The following is a 6000-nucleotide window of genomic DNA, read 5'->3' as shown; positions in this document are numbered from 1 at the left end:
TTGTTCTTATGACTCCATTGCTTTTCCACCTGATTCCCATTCAATTTTACTAGGGCTATTGATGCAACACTTGATCAAATGCTACCTTGATGTCAAGAACAGTCACTCTCACTTCACTTCTGGAATTCAGTTCTTTTGTCCAGATTTGGACCAAGGCTGTAAAAAGGAAGACCTTCTGTCTTGTTCTTCTCACTCAACCCTTTTCCTTCCTATGTACTTGCTTGAAACATCTCTAATTTTTGTTCCCCACTGACAAAAGGTAATCAACCTGAAAGATTAGGTGGAATTTAGTGGTGGTGTTGGGGCAAAATCTTGGTGGGGGAGGAGCACCCAGAGCCACATTCTGTCAGCAGCAGGCAGTTAATCCCTATTAAGGATGGCTGCCCACTCCCGAGAGCTGCCAGCCAGTCAGATGGTCAGCAGCTCAGCAGCCTCAGCAATGCCATTGGGAGGGGTGTTAACTGCTGGGCCTGCAGCTGGGGGAAGAGCATACTGTATACCCTGGCAGCAGGATAGTGGCGTCTTCTGCGGCCCCTTCCACCTTGGACTACCCCTTGGCCCTGCACCCCTTGTGCCTGTGCCTGTCCTCCCAAAGGTGGCTCCCCTGGAGGCTGATTGTCCAATCCTGGCCTCCTCCTTATTCTATCCCACCCTTCATCCTCAGAGGAGCTGCCTCCAGTGGAGATGTCAGAACCCACACCCAGGCTAAATGGAGGCCTCCGGAAAGCTGCAGGCCCGATAAAGATTCCTGACCGCACACTGCTGAGCTGAAGCTTCCAAGTACAGAGAAAGCTGCTGGAAATCGATCTGAACTGGTACTGATCAAACAGGCAAGTTTAAAACACTTTCTGCAATAAATACTTCACATAAAACATTGACAACTTCACTGAGCTCATATATACTGCCCGTGGATGAGTTTTGTTAAAAAGTCTCTTGTCCGCCTGCCCGTTGCACCTGTGCGCCGAGCCAAAGATCGCACGGGCGCCTCAAAATCGGCATCGATTGCCGAGTTAAGGGCCTTAACAAGCCCTTTAATTAACGGTGGGCATGTGTCGCACTTCATCGCCCGCCCAGCTAAATAACGCTCGCCCGACGTCAGCGCGCGCCATTTTAAGCGCTGACACGTGGGGCCCGCCACCCGCTCGTCACCCAGAAAATTCTGCCCTTAGAAACTAGTGCCATCTCTTCATTGCTCTGAGATATATAAAATATACAACAAGCTGATAACAGTGATTCATTCATGTCAAAACACAGGAAATTTACTGATGGTATATATCGCACACCTGACTGGAGATAAAAATTTTACCTACACGCATGACACTCTATCACTCACAGAGATATATCTGTGAGTCCCCTATATCCTGAAAATACAGATTCACAGATATATCTCTACAAACTCTTAGCCTTCCGCTCTATAAAACTTGCTTAAAACGAAAGCTAATTTGTTTCCCATCGCTCCCCACACCCTCATATTTCCGCTTATCTATATCACAAAACATTTTTAAATTCAAAATGCCTAATATATTTGTCATTTTTGCTTAAGATGAAAGTCAGTTCAATGTTTTTTCTTCCTCTTTCCTCAAAGGTTCTTCTGAGTTCTTTACGTGATTCTTAAAGAACAACTTCTTCCTCTACTAGCCTCAGTACTTTATAGTTTCTTGCTGAAAGTGTCACTTGTGTAGGAACCAGAAGGGAAGATTTTCTCGCACTCAAGCTAACCAGCATCTGATCAGATGATAATTCTTCATGACTGAGGCCCGACCGATGAATTGACTCTGACGAGAGGATCCCAGGTCAGAATTCAAGGGCCCCATCAGCACATCCCTCTGGTTCCATCAGTCTTACACAGGTACTGATGTTGGTAACTGTGTGGTGCCTGTTCTTTGATGAATGGTGGCTTGAAGAAAGCAATGGCCAATTTCATTGCTCAGGTTTCATCTGCTTACCCCTTTCAACTGATTTTTCAATGTAACAGATCAGCCTTCATTTCAATCAGTCACTATATTTGCCTCTTTGGATGTGTTTTAAAGTGTGACACAGTGGATTCTCTGATTGGACATTGAATGCTAAATTTGTGTCATGACATATATCTGCCTTAACATATTACACTTGGTCATGTGTGAAAATTTTGCTGTCACATTTTTTCAATAAAAGAGAAAGCAAGCCAATCAATTTCTGCTGGCTTCTTCCAATCTTGAGACCTGCCTAAGAACCTCTAATTGATTTCAGGAGCAAATCCCGGGGCCTTAAGTGGTCACACTTGTTATGACCGGGTGAGAGGAGTGAGCGGGATCCGTTTCCATTCAGCCCCTTCAGTTGGTCAAAACAAAGGTTTTAAAATTCCTTTTCCCTGTAAGTGCCATTTCCAATCCAAATGTATTTATTTTAACAAGTAGCCAATCAAACAAGGTTTTCTTGAGTCAAAGAAAGATTATTTGTTACTTAACCTGAAAAAAAATAAAGACACGGTGATACACGTGCTCAGGTATCTGAAGTAGAAAGCTTGAGTCCAAACGAAGTTAAAAGAATATACAATTAACTCCTTTGCTTGCCTTTGAGGTTAGATTGTTGAATGTTGCAGCTGTTTGAAGTTAGTTGGTTTCCTGTAGAACCCTGGAATTGACTTGATTCAGGTCTGCACTTTGTAGGAGCCACTCTTTTAGCTTCGGAGAGACAGATCTCTGACCGCTCTTTTCCAGTAATGACCTTGACAACCCCCAGGTGTGATATTCCATGCAAGAGCTCTGCAATGCAATTCATACTGGGCAGAATTTTGCCCTCGGATGGCGTGTGGGCCGCACTGGCTTGGCGGCGGGCGGACAGCTGATCCCTGCCACCGAAACAGGGCCTGCCGCCATTTTGAGTGGGCGGGCCAAATAAGGCCCGCCCAGCGGCCTGTCCGACAGGAAGCGCTATGCGGGGGGGGGGGAGGGAATCCCCATCTGTCAAAGTGCGCTCTTTCACGCATGCACACGAAAGAGCGCACTGCTCCCTGAGGCAAAGTCCTGTCTCAGGGAGATTAGTGACAGGTAAGAAAAGTCAAAAAATAGAAAAACTAAAAAATTATTAACATGTCCCCCTCATGTGACAATGTCACAGGAGATGGGACATGTTAATAAAAATGACAAACTTTATTAGACTTTTTAAAAACGTACACGAAACCTCATCCCGCCGGTGGATGAGGTTTCCTGTATTATCAGAAGCCCGCTGGGGCTCCTGGCCTGCCCGCCAGCCTTAAGGTCGGACGGGCAGGGCCTTTAATTATCTTAATTATCCTGTCAATGGCCTTAATTGGCCTTTGACACAGGTCAGTGGGCAGACAGCTGATTTCACTGTCCGCCCACCTTCCTAAAAGTTTAAAGGGGCCGGGATGACATCGGGGGCTCCTCCCGACGTCATCCCGCATCAATTTCCCGTCAGTGAGTGGGCCCCGCCCCCAAATTGCTGACGGGAAAATTCAGGCCATAGAAACTTTCCAGAGAAGTGGTCAACTTACAGTATCAGGCATCAGGTTACTCGTGGCAACCAACTTTTTATCAGTGTCTTTTTTTTTAAATAGGTCAATATGTCTGTGGTTGGCTAGTGAAGTTGTAGGTAGATCTCACTCAGTCACAGTTTCCTGTCATCGTGACATGCTACATTATATACGTTCACCTTATCAGAAACACGATGCATTACATGATAGAATGGTCCCTGTGTTATAAGTTACATACTCTTGAAAACAATTCCTGTCCATGAGTGTGTGTAAATAATTGTGGAAAACGTGTTATAGACTTTAAAAACTGAACTGCCACAAAAGAGGCCTATGTTTAGTATGGCTTAATGCATCTATAGTGTCGACACTCCCTGGACCTGGTCACTGATTCTCACACACAGGAGGAGCCATTTTATTCATTTTTCTGGTTGTAACCCTTCAGAACTAAGTTACTAAATTAACAAGACTGACTTCTTGTGTGATGTTACCAAGTCGAAAGAGCCTTGCCAAACCTAATATTGGGCCTGACCACAGGAGTACTAATCAGAGTGGGATTGCCACTCCACTTCTAGTTTTTATCTCCAAGTCCTCTTGAGCCTATCTCAACTGACGTTCTGACTCAGGTCCGTCGCTACCCAGGCAGCGCAGCACGTTCCCCGAAGCTTAGTGTCAAGTGCAGCTCAGTCTGATGCAAGGAGGCCACACACCCTTTTTTACAGCACCAGCTGCCGTAAACCAGGTAAATTAAAGATCTAGCCGAGTTTAAAGGTCCTTGACAGCACCGCCCGCCCCCCCAGGACTACACCCCCGGGATGCAGAACGGAGAAGTGGATAGGATTTGGGGGTAGGGGACAGATTTTGGGACGGTGTGTGGTGGGTTGGGTGGGGGGGTTGACCTCAGGTTGGGTCAGGCCTCGGGAGGTCAGGTCAGGCTTTGGGGAAGGGGTGCTCGGGTCAGGCCTCGGGGTGGGGGGTGGGGGGGTTTGGGTCAGCCTTGGAGGAGGGAGTGTCGGGTCAGGTCAGGACTTGGGAAAGGTCGGGTCAGGTTAGTGGGGGGAAACGGTCTGGATTGGCCTTTGGGGGTGGATCAGGGGTCAGGTTGGGCCTTGGGGCAGGGGTTCGGCCGGACCTCAGTGCGGGGGTTAGATCAGGCCTTGTGGGGGGGAGGGGGCAGGTGCAGTTGGGTCAGTCCTCGGGCGGGGATGTCAGGTGGGCCTTGGGAGGGTTCAGGCACAGCGGGATGGGGGTGTCAGATCTGATTGGGTCAGGCCTGGGGTTGGGGTGGGGGGTTGTGTTGGGTCTGGCCTTGGGGGTTTGGGGGTGAGAGTTGGGCCTGATGGGGCGTGGGCAGGTAGAGTCACCCTGGGGGTCGGAGTAACCACATGGGTTGGGGAGTTCCTGTTGGGGGGGATGTAGTCCCGTGGGGGTAGAAGGAGTCCAATGGGCTGTGTAGTCAGGGGTGTAGGGGTGTGCAAGGGGTGTGCCTTGCGGGGTTGGTGTGGGTCTGGACAATAGTTACCCAGAAGTTAGAAAATGCTTTAATTCTTCTAACTTTTTCTGGGTAACTATTGGTGTAACCCAATTGGAACCATTTTCAGAGGCAACTGCCCAGGGGAAGTTTGAACTTCTGGGCAATTGCCATGCAAACCTCACCTGTGAACTTCTGAGGGGGGGGCGATTCCCCTGTGCATTGTTGGGTACCCACTAGTTACACTGCCCCAGAGCTTGGAAGTTACAGTCCAATGTTGTATCCTTTTGATCTATGAAATAATTATTTAATATAAGGGTTTCCCTCATAAATTAAAAGAAAATAAATAATGGATTCACATTGTTCAATGGAACTCTTATTAAATTTTATTGTGAGCTTAATTTTACTTTCTGATGATTCTTAAAATCCTGTATTTACTAAAAAGTAAGACTGGCAGCTCATTGAAATTCAATTCCCCTTAATACCCAGTAATGTCAAATTTGATGCTAGACTCTTAACCTTGATAAGCTCTGCCTAGGATAGTCCAATTCATTTCGTGTAGGACCTTCAACGAGCATTGGTTGGCCTTTGTCTCTTAATTGACCTTAGGTCCTGGAACTGAAAGGAAGAACTGTGGCAGTGACCTGATCGATGCTGTATCGGCACCTTTGTTGTCGTATTGACGGCTATGCCATTCATAATACAAAACTACTAAAACTGAGGTCTGCCAAGCTGTGAAGGCTAGTTATCATGCTAGTTGATTTGTCATGTTAACAAGTGAAATCTCGCTGAACCTGGAGGTGGCATCATATCTCTTGGTAATGCTGTCTCAAATAAGACTTGCGCTTTTGCTAAAGAAGGAACATTTGTATGTGGAGGTTGGATAAACAGATGAGGGAGAAAAGAATAAAGGGTGTGTTGAGAGGGTCAGTCGAAGTAGGGTTGGAGGAGGTTCATGTGGAACATAAAGACTGGATGGACATGTTGAGTCGAGTGGCCTGTTTCTGTGTTGTACATGCTATGTAATGCAATGTAATATTCAATGCTGTTTTTCTTC

The sequence above is a fragment of the Cetorhinus maximus genome, chromosome 24 (genome assembly GCF_964194155.1).
Source record: "Cetorhinus maximus chromosome 24, sCetMax3.hap1.1, whole genome shotgun sequence".
Classification (NCBI taxonomy): domain Eukaryota; kingdom Metazoa; phylum Chordata; class Chondrichthyes; order Lamniformes; family Cetorhinidae; genus Cetorhinus; species Cetorhinus maximus.
This window is presented reverse-complemented; position numbering follows the sequence as displayed.